The sequence below is a fragment of the Eschrichtius robustus genome, chromosome 8 (genome assembly GCF_028021215.1).
Source record: "Eschrichtius robustus isolate mEscRob2 chromosome 8, mEscRob2.pri, whole genome shotgun sequence".
NCBI lineage: Eukaryota > Metazoa > Chordata > Mammalia > Artiodactyla > Eschrichtiidae > Eschrichtius > Eschrichtius robustus.
This window is the reverse complement of record NC_090831.1, coordinates 25263245-25277261: the sequence shown is the minus strand read 5'-3', so window position 1 is coordinate 25277261 and position 14017 is coordinate 25263245. Positions and strand designations below refer to the sequence as shown.

At 33.3% G+C, this 14017-nt stretch overlaps 2 pseudogenes; both read right to left on the bottom strand.

The window, feature by feature from the left end:
• Window positions 1-11252: 11252 nt before the first annotated feature.
• LOC137768300 (serine/arginine-rich splicing factor 3 pseudogene) lies at window positions 11253-11801 on the bottom strand (annotated as a pseudogene).
• Window positions 11802-12011: 210 nt separating this feature from the next.
• LOC137768299 (DNA (cytosine-5)-methyltransferase 1 pseudogene) lies at window positions 12012-13064 on the bottom strand (annotated as a pseudogene).
• Window positions 13065-14017: the final 953 nt, after the last annotated feature.

Genomic DNA, 14017 nt, shown 5'->3' with positions numbered 1-14017 from the left:
AATATGAATATTTGTATCTTTGGACGTAGCATATAAGATTGGTAGCAAATCTAAAATTTAAACTAGTCCTTCATGCTCTCAGTATAGTACATATATTACCTTCTTTATTTAAATATATAATATAAATATTTAAAATATATAAAACCCTTAATTCAGCACTTGGTTTATGCTGCAGCGAATCAATCTAACTGCTCGAGCACCTGATCAAGCCAATGAATATGTTTATTTTGTTGCACTGAATAGGCCTTTTACTGAAGATCCAGTAACCAGCTCCTGGGTTTCTCCCACTCTAACTCCCAACCTGAGTAATTTACTCAATATGAGTAACATTTCTTTTAATTTAACTAAAAACTAGGATTATACTTCTTCCCTTGGTTCAAGGCCATTTCTCAATTTTGTAATCCTGCTGAAATACTACTTTCTTTTCCCTTTCTTCCTCCTGGTTTTCCTGATATTTTATGTCTCTAGATTTCCTACTCTAGTGTTCCAGCCAATATTCATTTGAGACATCCTAACTTAAGAGTTTCAAATGGTGATTGCTTGTATTTCCTTTGTCAATATTATCTCCGAATTTTGTATTAAAAAACTATGATAGACAAGGAATAGATATGGGGATGAAAGGGAGTCAGGTGTATATAGTTAAAACAACAGCAACATCATGATGTACTTTCCTAAGTTTAAAAGAAAAGAGTAGAGTAACATGCAGTTCAGTAAAATAGTTAACTTTATCTTTATAATAGGCTAAATGCCACAAAGAAGGAAATACTAATGCAAATTACTAAATAAAAACATCCTCAGATAAAAATGTGTTAATTAATTTGAAGTTTTGCCTAACTCGTGATATGTGTGGGAAACAATCCAATTTGAAAGTTGTGGATAGAAATGAATTATACAAACTTTAAATAAAACTTCAAATATCTATATTTCAAGAGTGTCATTTAGTTATGGTAACTTTCTAAAGAGCCATTTTAATTTTGAATAATTTTAAGTATTTTGTGTCATATATCAATATTAAAATATTGATTCCTATCCAAATATACAAAATAATATATATATACATATGTATATACTATATATATAAATATATATATTTCCAAGTTAACTTCAAAATGTGAAAGATGAAATAAAATTGTTGAATTATGAAAATGTGTGGAAGTCTTTAGTTAGAGAGTTCAATTTCTCTAAAAACTATATAGATATCAAATATTCTCCAAAGCGCTATTTTGATTGATGGGCAAAAATAAAAATTTTTCAGTGTTAAGGGAATTACCTACATCAAAATTATATTATTCATATCTAATAAGAAAATATTTATCAAGGCTGGAAATTTCATATTAGTGATTAACCAATAACACTGCAATGTTCAGGTAGAATAGTGCTCTTTATGTTGTTTATTATAGGTCAATTCTCATCCACAGTCACCTTATCTAAAGCTTGAATTATGACATGTTAAAGAGAAAAAGGACAACGCAATGATTCTCTTCTGCAGGTGAGATATTTTAAAAATATGTCCAAAAAGTTTTTTGACACTCCATGCTTCCAGAAGTGGGACTTAACTCCCCAAACTCTGAGTATGGGCTGGACTTAGTGACTTGATTCTAATAGAATGTAGCAGAAGTTATGGGTTATATCACTGCCGAGGTTAGATTATATAAAGACTGCAGCGTCCATCTTTAGGGTGCACTCTCTTTTAGATCATTTTTTCTGGGGGAAGCCAATCACAACCTTGTGACATTTAGGCAGGGATGGGGGAGAAAATGGAGACTTCCACCCAACAGCCAGGATGACCTGAAGTTTGTCAACAACCACACGACTGAGCTTGGAAGCAGTTTCTCCAGTCCTAGTTGAGCCTTGAGATAACAGCAGTCTCATCTGACAGCTTGACTGCAACCTCCTAAGGAACCCTGAGCTAGAACCACCCAGCTGAGCTGCTCCCAGATTCTTGACCCACAGAAACTGTGAAATAGGTGTTTATTTTTTAAGCTATCAAATTTGGGGGGATGAAGAACTGTACTTTTTAGCTCATCAGGGATGAAAGCATAGCATTGTTATTTTTCAAAGTTGATGGATCATGTTTGGTGGGTTAGTACAGAGAAAAACACTTTTTTTATTAGTAATTTGTATTAGTTACCTGTTTAATTACCCAAGGCTTTATCAAACAAACAAAAAAGCAGGCAAAGGGCATTAAATATGTATGCAGTGGTATGCTATTTTGTTTACATGGGGCTTAGTACAAAATATTTAAGAGGCTGTAAATTAGTGATTTAAAACAAAGAACACATATAAGCCCTGTTACCAAATACTTATTTTGAACTACACCCATGATGACCAACTGCAGAACAAATAGAAGGCCAAAGATAACAGATTGGATTAGATAACAAAAGGTGATTATTTATGTGAGAGATGTAGACAAGCACTTGGAATGTATTACGTGCCCAGAAAGAAAACAAGGTAGTTAACTATCCACCCTATCCTGTACATTATTTTTTCCAAGTTTAAAACTTAGAGCTCAAAAACTTCCATCTCAGAGGTACAAATCTTCCTCTTTCTTTTAAAAAGAGCAAAATCATAAGAATGCAATATATATTATTTAACCTTTTAATCTTATATTGAATATTTTGGTTGATTTTTTTTCTAGAATTTTGCTGATAGAAACAATACCGCAAAAGTCCTTCATAAACATTTATCTTTTGGGAATATATTCATTGGGCAAATTCCCAGCTGTGCTTTGCTGTGAACAAACGTACATGGTTTATAAAATATGATGAATATTGTCAAAATGCCATGTAGAAGGACTGCACCAATTCATATTCCGACTACAGCGTGAGAGTGACAATTTCTCTATAGTTTTGCTATCACTTATCAAAACTCTTAGCATACTTGCCAATCTGATAGATAAAACCTATTTTAATTTCTATTTAATTATTAGTGGAATTAGTATTTTCTTTTATACGTATAAGCCACTGGAATCTCTTTTTCTATAAAGTGCCTGACCATTTCATCATTCACTTACGCTATTGGATTATTTGTTTTAGTCATATCAAGATATATGAGATTTTTGCTTCATAAACTATTAACTGAGTTTCTTGCCAATCTTTAGCATTACAAAGGGTTTTTTGGTTGGTTTGTTTGCATTTTAGTTGAATTGATCAATCTTTTCCAAAATGTTTTCTGAGTTTTGGTATCTTGCTAAGAAGAAATTTCCAAACTCTGAGATTATAAATAAATAAAGAGAGAGAAGGGCTAGAGTTATATAGGACTAGGAATCCAGACCTGATTATATCTCATGGAAAGAAGTGGAGTAACTACTGACGCTATCTCTATCCAAGTAAATTTTATTGTCCCCAAGCACAAGAAGCCTTGAATTTTTTCTAGAACCTGCAGACTGTGCATTCAGCAACCAATGAGCACCATCCATCTCCAGGGCCTTTGAGTATGTCTGTAGTTCTATAGGCACTGGGGGAAGATCTCTCTTCGGCAGTTGCCCAATGATTATCCAGTAGGACTGATGATTACCACTGGCCCAATATTTTGCTCAAATTATTCTTTCTAGAAAACCATCTTTTTCAATATCCCAGGAAATTCAAATTTTCCCAAAGTCAGTGATAGGACATAGACATCTAGACAGACAATGACAGTATTATAAAGAAAGCCTGAATTTTGTGGGAGTGAAGGAATCCAGCATATGAGGTCCAGCTCATTAAGTCTGTGTGTAGTGGAACACACAGTCTTTTCATAAACTCTTACAAAATATCAAGTATGTTAAAAATAATTTCTTCCTATATTTTCTTTATTCTTCATATTTCTCTTGTCAACTGCCTTTTATCATTTTATTTATAATTTACCCCAGTCATGTTTTTTCCCATAATGCTCTCAAGTTCTGACAGGTGTGTCCACAGTCTCACTCTAGCCCTTCCTTCGTTCCTTTCTTCCTCCTTTTCTTCCTTCCTCCATTTCCTTTGCTCTTATTTTTTTTCTTCTAAGACAATATTAAAATGTCCATATAGAGAAGAGCATCATAGGACACAGTGAAGTATCAAGATTAATATACATGATAAAACCTTATATTTCAGTCTAGGGCTCAGTATATTACTCCTTTTGTACCCAATATTTAATCTGAGGCAAGATGGCACGATAGAAGAATAAAGGATTTGTTTAGACAAAATTAATCTCTGGGAGTCTATACTGTCTTATCAGTAAATTTTGTATTAAAACAATGTCAGGACTTTGGGTGAGAATTAAGTAAGATCATATTATAATAAAGTGATAGCGTTTTTGAGAACTTGGACCTTTTGATTCATAGTTCTATACTTCTGTTGTAAAACACAATTGAGTAGTCTGAAAATAAACCTAAGTAATCCCCAATATTATTCTCTTTTATTAAATTTCATGGGCTCAAATTACAGAAAATATAAAAATTTTCTATTTAACTAAAGTATTAAGTAGTACATTACTTTTTTTTTAAGTAGCTAAACAAATCTTATTTATTTAGTTTTTTAAAAAAATTATTTTATTTTATTTTTTTATTGAAGTATAGTTGATTTACAATGTTGTGTTAGTTTCAGGTAGTAGTGCATTACTTTTAACAGAAGTTATTTTTCTAGATGTAAACAGCAAAATATAAAGACTCTTTAAATAATGATTTGCACTGATTTTTTAAAGGTGTGTATGTAATAGAAATACTACAAAATAATATTTAGTTCAAAAGTAAACATGTATTTCAATTTTGTGTTATATTCATACTGACATTGTAATTCAATTATTTTTCTAGATAACCATATGCTATTTTAAGATAACTGGATGTATATGAAAATTTTTAAAACTCCAAGTCCCCTCAGTTCCAGAAAAACAACAACAAAAATTAGTGTGGAATAAAGGTAATTCCTTTTAAAAAAATAGAGAAAATTGCCTTAGCAATTTTAAATTGTGAGAAAGTAAACTTAATCTTCATTTTCAGCAATTTCATTATCCAGTCAATTCATGAAAAGGACCACATGTAAACATTACCAAATAAATCCTCTGAAGTCAGACTGGACACACTGGTAACTGAGTCACTTATCCATGTTCTAAATTATGAAGCCTGGTCCTTAATATAGAAGCCCTTCCTGAGCGCTTCTTCAATAAAGAAAAGAGCCAAAGTTCATGTTTAATACACATGTAGACTAGCCGCCTTCTCTTATTTTGAGAAGGGAATGAGAAGGCAATGACATTTGGACAAGAGCAGCTTTGTCTAATATTATTTAACCTAAGCAATTACCCTATGGGACATATTATTAGCCTCATTTTTCAAGTGAGGAAAGTAAAGTCAAATAATTAACTCAGGCCAGTTTCTGCAGCTGCCTTCCAAAAACCTTTACAACATGATCCAATTACTAACTGGTTCGTTGCATTTATATATGTTTCTTTTGATGGCCATCTTCATAAGAGGCTGAAATTATGAATGGTTATAAAAGTAGAATTTGATGACAAAGAGCGAGCTGTACAGATGTGGAAAGGATAGAAAACCTTTTTAACACTACAACATTTGAGCTGTGGTACTTAAGTAATTTGGAGAATAGTAAACGGCAACATCTAAAGGCCAGTTTTGTATTCCACTTGTTTTTCAAAAATGTTCCATTTGATCCAGTATTTTCACTTCTGGAAATTTGTTCTTATGAAAGTGCTTAAAATACGAAAATAAAAGGTCAAGTTACCTATTAGAGCTAAATTTGGAAATTCCTAAATGACATTAGTACAAGAATTTTTAAGTAAGAAATAGTACTATGACATTATGTAACTATTTTAAAAGAATTAAAATAAATTAGTGTTAACACAGAAATGTTACTTTGTCATGTTAAGGTAAGAAGTAGGATATAAAGTTATATATGAGGAATATGATCACAACTAAGCATGTAAAATAGTTTTAAAAGATTAAATGAAATATTTATAGTAGCTTTTTTCTGTTTTAAATCATTTTGTAATTCCTAAATTTTTCTGTAAAGGGAGTATGTTACTTTTAAAATTGGAATTTTTGTGTAATCAAAAGAAGTATCCCTTTTTCTTTATTTTGTAGATTTTATAAGATGTTTAGAAATTAAAAAAAAATAAAATCTAACCATCTTTATTGTCATTCACAAATATAAACTCTCTCTGAATTATTTCTTTCAGATCCTATGCAAAATTATTTTCCCAATAATTTTAAAATAAATAAAAAGTAATATATCACTTTGATTAATGAGTACAGTAGACTCATTAATCAAAGATGCTGTTTTCAAAAAAGAGTCCAAGGGTATGCTCTTTACTTTAAGACATGGACAGATGTTCTTAGTAAAAATCCCATGCCACCAAAAGGATGCTTAATATAGAAAAACTGTGATGATTGTGACTCGCTTTGTGAATAACCACATCAGTATATTTTGTGATCTGTAATATAAATACACACACACACACACACACACACACACACTTTGTATTTCATTTGTTTCTTGTTTGCCCATGAAACTGTCTTTTCTTTTTTAAAAGAACTCTAGGCAGTTCTTATTTTTCTTTTTAATTTTTAGCCTATTATTGCTCTGTGTGAAATAAGATGATGTGTAATCTTAAAATGCCAGTTTAATCAGAAACCCATAATTTTTCAAATTTAGAACTTTAATTCAAACATATAGGTCCCTGGAAATGGCTGCAGATATTTATAATGTCTACAAGATAGCTGTGGATATAGGTAGATCGAGAAATAGGAGAAATTTCTCTGAAACTATTTTCAGTGCTATTTTAGATTCAAAGTCAACAAATATTATATTCAAAATAATAAAATTGACTTTCAACATGGGAAATAGTGTCAAAGGGAATTCAACCCCCCTTTCATAAGGCGCAGAAGATGTTAATCAACTTTACTGAACTCTAATTTACGTATAATAAAATGTACCTATTTTAAATGCACAGCTTGAAGAGTTTCATCAAATGTATGTTTCTGGTAATCTTTACCACAATCAAGATATACATATAACATTTCCATCACTCTGTAGGTTTCCTTGTGCCCTTTCCCTGTCAATCCCCTACATTCCCAGTCCTAGGCATGCACTGACCTGCTTTCTGTTCCTATAAACTAGAGTTGCTTTTTCTAGAATTTCATGTCATTGAAGCATATTATACGTACTCTTTTATATCTGGCTTCTCTCACTTAGCATAATGATTTTGAGATTCATCACTGTTGTGTATAGTTCAAACGTTTTCATTGCTGGTTGGTATTCTTTTGTATGTATATGTCAGCTTTGGTTTATCCATTTACCTGCTGATGGACTTTTGAGTTCTTTCCAGTTTTTGGCCGTTATAAGTAAAGCTGCTATGACTATTTGTGTAAAGTCTTTCTATGAACATATGTATTTAATTCTCTTGCATTATAAGAGTGAATGTTTAACTCTAGGAGAAACTGCCAAATAGATTTGCAAAGTGGTTGTACCATTTTACATCACCAGCAGCAACGTGCGAGAGTCATACATCCTGGTCAACACATTTTAGCCATTCTAGTGAATATGCTGTGGTATCCCATTGTAGCTTCATTTGCATTCCATGATGTCAAACACTTTTCCGTGTGCTTACTTGCACATCTTTTTCTATGAAGTGTCTGTTAGAATCTTGTGACCATTTTTAAATTGGTTTGTCCTTTTATTATTGATCTGTAAGAGTTCTTTATATATTCTAGATATAAGTTCTTTCTCAGATGTATGTGTTGTGAATATTTTCTCCTAGTCAGTGACTTGCCTTTTCAATTTCTTCGTGGTATGTTGTTTCAGTTGCATTTGGCACTTGAAAATGATTTTTGTCATGTTCTTTGGTAACATTTCATGTGGTTTTAACTTACTTTAAAATATTTATCATCAATATCTTTTTCTGAAAAGTGAAGAAAATCAAGTGTTGTGAAATATTCATTTACACATCATTTAATTCTTAAGATCTCATGGGGGTTATCCTGAAGTTAAAAACATAATATTGTGGTACTGAAGTGAAAGATTCAGGTATCAAATTATTGAACATATCTCTAACCTATATAGTACCTATTATTTCAAGCAATGGAATATATCTCCCTGGAGACTAGCTGCCTTAAGGCACAGTCACCATACTGTATTTCAAAGTTATCTGAAATAATGCATTCTCACGCATGTTTACACTATGTGTTAGCCTCATTTTTTTCTTTTTAATTTTTATAAATCAAATACATAAAATTTACATGGTTCTAAAGTAAAAATTCTATTAAAAATATTCTCAGAGTCTTATTCTCATCTCCAATATCATATATCACTATTTAGATATATGAATAATCTTATTTTTCCTTTTCATAACAGAAAGATACCATTCTACTTTTTTCTGTTGTTGTGTATCTTATGTTTTATTCAAATAAATGCCCTTTCAATGAGTAAAGATTAGAACAATTACTTTGGGAAAAATAATACAGTGTTTGGGCAACTTCTGGAATTCAATATTCATAAATTTTGCTGAATAACACAGTTTTGATAATTATTACAGATTCACTTTATCCTAAAATAATTGATTCTAAAGAGATAGTAAATTCTTACTTCACAAGAGGACACAAGCAATGTAATCATAAAGGTAAATAATAATGACAGGTAACATTTTTGAGTGTTTACATACCACCCAGCATTCTAAATAGTTTATGTGCATTATCACTCTGAATGCTTACAATCACACTATGAGGTAAATGCTATGATTAAACCCATTTTTCAGCTAAGTAATGAGAGGTTTAGTCTTGCTCAGGGTCACAGAGTTGACCAGAATCTGAAGTCTCAACCTGTAATTATAGTGCTTCATGATCAATGCTAAGTTACAGAAAAAATAAACATATTTTAGAACATATGTGGTAGTAGATTAAATATATATGGAATAGCTTGGTAGCAACAACCAAAAGTGAGATTCAGAATTAAAATAACATCTTATAATTTTAACTAGTTTAAACCATTTTAAACCACACTGACAGATATTTATTAAGTCAATATAAATAGCAATTAAATTGCATATAAATATTATACATGTATATTTTATGAAAGATCTACACTCTTTTTACTATAGATGAGTGTACATGTTCAACTAACCTTTTATACACACTCTCTAGCAAGTGCCAAATAAAACCAGATGTAAGAAAATTACATGATCAAACTTTAAAGAAATAGAATTCTCAAATAATATACACAATAAAAGACAGAACCCAGCTGTATGCTGTTGCAAAAGAAATGAGCACACAAGAATAGATTTTTTCCACTCTATTTTATTATTATTATTAACCCTGTAAAATGAGATTCAGTACTCCACCTTAATATTTATTTTCTTGCTAGAATTGTACCAGATGGAAGAATTTTATATAACTGAGAACATTGATTGGTATGTCCTTCTGTTAAGAGTATTATCACCAATATAATTCTACTTTCTTTTGTATCTCAACAAATATTATTTTTTCTTTTTATGTCATGCCATATAACCCTTTTTCTATTGTTATTATGTCATACTATGTAACCCTTTCAAAATACCCCTTTCATATATTTTGCACATGTCTTTTCAAAACCAGGCCACCTATGAGTCATATGTCAACGCTGAATATCAAAAAGGATAAACCAAAATGTAGTCACATAGCCTAACCAATCTGCCAAGCAAGAAACCAAGGATATAGTAAAATGGGAAAGGCCTGCTATTAGAATCTTAAATAAATATTTATGGAAAATAGTTTGGAGCAAGAAGTTTACAGAGGCTCAAAAGAAATGCTATAGCAGACATTAACCTTAACATCACTTAACTGTCCAAAGGAATATGGGGAATTGAGCAGTCAATGCATCAACTGAAGGGTGCAGAAAGTAGAAGTAGGGATGTACTTCATGAAGCAGAAATGCAGAATCACATATCAGAGGTTCTTTAAACTTCAGATGCAAAGGAACCTTTGCAAGTTCAATAGTGATGGAAGAATTGTTTGGCATGTGTCATCTTTTATATAATCCCTATGTACAAACGATTCACATATGTGTTTGTAATTATGGGAAGCTGCAGATAGATTTATTAAAACTTTTAACCTAAATTTGTCTCATCAATATTTTCCAACAGACAAGACTATACTACACTTAATATTAGCAAACATAAATGAAGAATTCATACAATACCAATGATGACTGGTGTTCAGGTATTTAGACTTCATGATATAAATTAATTGACTACATTTTTGTTTTGTTTGTTTGTAGCTTGTCTTCTTTATCCTCACCTACTCCTTTGCTTAACATCATTTATTATAGCTTATATTATTTTCTTATTAAAAGCTATAGAGACTCACTAAAACAATGACGAGATGCAATAAATAAAGAATATATTAAACCCATCAATGTTACCACCTAAAGACAATTATTTTTAGTTAACAACCTGTTATATAAGCACATATATATATTCATATATATGTGCGTGTGTATATATATGTATATGAGTTGCTACTATAAGAAGGTATGTATGTATGTGTGTATGTATGTATGCATAGTCTTATTTCTAACAAGGAGATTATTCTGAATACATTTTTGATCATTTAAAAATGAACAGCATAACATGCTCATATTCTCATGATAATAAATACAAATCAAAAGCTTTATTCTTTAATAGCTATTATAAACAATAGTGTACAAATTATTCCTATTATTAAACATGTTCTCAGAATAATTATGTGAAATTAGAATTGTTAGATCAAGAGGTTTTTATGGCTTTCTGCACACTTTTTTTTTTTTTTTTGCTTCTTGAAAGAATTTGCCCTCCATCTTATCCCCTCACTGAAGGTGTAGCAGGAAAATCTTTCCTCTGCATCCTTAATAACCTCTTAACAATTTTGCCAATATAATACAAATAAAATATTTTACTTTAACTCGTATTTTTATTATATCTTTTCAAGTATTTATTGACATTGCTGTTCTTTTTTTGGAATGTTTATTAGTGTCTTTCACTCAATTTTTTTTTTTTTTTTTTTTTTTTTTTAGCTGGTCAGGAGTTAGAGTTTTATTATCAGTCTAGGCAAGACTAAAAATTCAAAGCAAATTCAATTTTGCTTAAGGGAACATTGTAAAGTAACAATTCTTCATATTACATGCCTCACGTGATCCATTTCAAACCATAGAGAATTACACCTTTATCTGTCACTGTTCCAAGAGACAAACAAATGTGAACAGCTAAAACATTTTAAAAATGCACCAAGCTTATGAAGTCTCAAACAAAACTTGAATTTTCTGTACATACACCTGTCAAATGAAGTTATTTCCTGTACACCACTCCTCTTGCAAAGTGGTCTTCTGTTCCCTTTCATTTGACCTAGATCGGCTAGGAGACCAAGAGAAAGATTGGGACGGCTTGTGATTTCTTTCCAGGGACAGTGATCTCTCTCTTCTCCTATCTCTAGAAAGGGCACCTGCTCTGGCTGCGGAAGAAGCTTCTCTGTCTTGGAGATCTGTGGCGAGGTGGAGGACTCCTCCTCCGATAATCATCTCGTGGGTGACGACCCCAAGGAGGCGGCCACGATTTCGACTTCTCTTTTCCCCATTTGACAGGTCCACTCTTACTCGGCAGCCACATAGTGTTCTCCCATCTAGTTCTCGGACAGCATCGGCTGCATCTCGGGGATCTTCACATTCAACAAGAGTGAAGCCGGGAGGGTTTTTAGCAACCCACACACTTCAGAGTGGTCCACAATAGCCTACAGCTCGTTCCAATTCAGTCTTGTTACCATTGTTTCCAAGATTACCTACATAAACTTTACACTCCAATGGACAGGAATCACGATGCATTTCGAGATCTCGGGTTAGAAACGCGGAGGCTCAGATCCACACACCCTTGGCTGGGTCTTCCCGGTCCCCTCCCGCGTGGCACCCGCAGATGCTCTCGCACACCCGTCGTCCGCGAAATGGCCTGGCAGGCGGATTCTTAACCACTGCGTCACCAGGGAAGCCCAGTGGTGATGTTTAGGAAGAGACTCCTCTCCTTTTAGAAGCACTTCTGTAGATATTTCAGTAATATATCTGGGATCTGTTTATCTTTTCATCCTCATCTTTCTCATCAGAAACTTGTGGTTTTACTCTTTCAGGTTCTTTTCCTTCTGGTGTCTGTTTGCTAGCTAGATCTTTGGGTTCACTTCTGTGTCTCTTTTCATCTTCGTCTTCTCCTTCATTCATTTCAGCCTGAGCTCCTCCGGGCCTCGCACCTCTGTCTGGCTTCTCCTTAGATTTCTGTTTAGGTGTTAGTCCTTCGGTTTGACTTCTGAGTCTCTTTTCTTCCTGGAGGTGACCAGGCTTTACTTGATCATCTCTTTCTTCTTCTTCCACGTGTGTTCCTGGTCTTACTCTTCCCGGTTCTTCTGCAGGGAGTGGTCCAGCAACTCGCTCTCTGGATGCAACTCTACGTCTCTTTTCCTCCTGGTCTTTTTTCGTCTTCATCGACAGAATCATCTGATTTTGCTTTTTCAGGGTCTTCCTCAGGTTTCCGTTTGGCAGGGCCCCTTGTGAAATGAGATGTGATGGTGGTCTGCCTGGTAGTTTGCCTTGTAATCCTGGGGCTACATGAGACTTCAGCTGATTCTGTTTCTCCATTGGACTTGCTTCTCCTGGGCATGCAAAGTTTGGAAACAGGTCTGGGGGACTAGTTTTTCTCTGCTATTTCCACTCTGCGCTCCTCACCACTTGTCTGGCTCCCGTTTTCTAGACATCCATTCACTTCCCGACTGAAAGCATGAGCTCTGTTCTCAAGGACAAATCTTTATTTAAACGGGATTTGACTTTAGCCCAGTAGCCCTCCTCTGATAATTCTTCTTTATGTAATTTGGTTTCCAAGTCACATAACTGATTCTTTATTTCTGTCTGCAGAAATTCAGGCAAGAGATTCCATTTCTCCTACACGCATTCCTTTTCTGTTAAACTATCTCTTTCCAAATCTTTGAGCCGGATGGTCGCGATGATTTCGTGAGCAGCATCGTGGGGTCTGCCGTAGACCAGCAGCGGCCACGGGTAGACAGCGGGCTCGGCCCCCACGGGCGACTTGAGCCTCAGCTCCAGTTTCTCCCCCATGTCTGCGGGTGGCCGCCGCACCATGCCAGTCGGGAGGTGGCGGAGGGGCGGCTCCTTTCACTCAATTTTAACCTGGAATATTTGTCATTTTTTTGGTTTTGCTTTGTGAGCGTTTTCAGAAACAGAAATTTATTGTTCACAATAAATTAAGCAAATGATTTTTCTAGTTAATTGTTTTGATTTTATACTGTTTGTAATTTTTTTGCACACAACCAATGTTAATTTTTATGTAGTTAAAACAATTAGTGTTTTCCAAATTAGAAAGAATGTTCCCACATTGTATGATAATTTACCATAAACACAATTATTTAAAAAATACAGTAAAATTTGGAGGGCAGATTTTGCATAGAGCCTATTATTCTATAGTGCATAGTTTGTAAGCAAATAAGATTTGTTAAATCAGCGAATATGGAAGCATTAATGACTTTATTAATTTACCTAGGATACACCATTCTGAGAAAACCAAATTTAGTTTTGACCCTTTACTCTCAATGAACATAGGTAATTTTAAGTGAATAAATTAAAATAAGTCAGTGTTAAATACTAGGATATCATTTGTTTATTGGAGACTGTTGATCCAATTCCTTTCTCCTTTGTATCTGCAAAGCACCATTTCAGTACCTTTTAAAGTTAACGTGATGTAAACTATCCACATGGCAGGGATATACAATAATGCAAAGCAGATGAATTTCAGCCCCACGGGAATTTGCAGTGAGTGAAAAAGGGTTTTATTATCCATCTAGGCAATTGCGCAGATGAATGTCAGAAAAGCTGATAATTATAAGCTCATAAATAAGAAAAAAGTAAGTAAACAACTTTATCCCCAACCTCTTTGTAGTGATGAAGCAAATTTTAAATGATTTAATAGATTCGATGCTTCATATCATTTTCTACAACTGGAAAAAACGAACAGTTGAAAAATAATGTTATAGTGGAGAAGAGCAGAGAGAGCT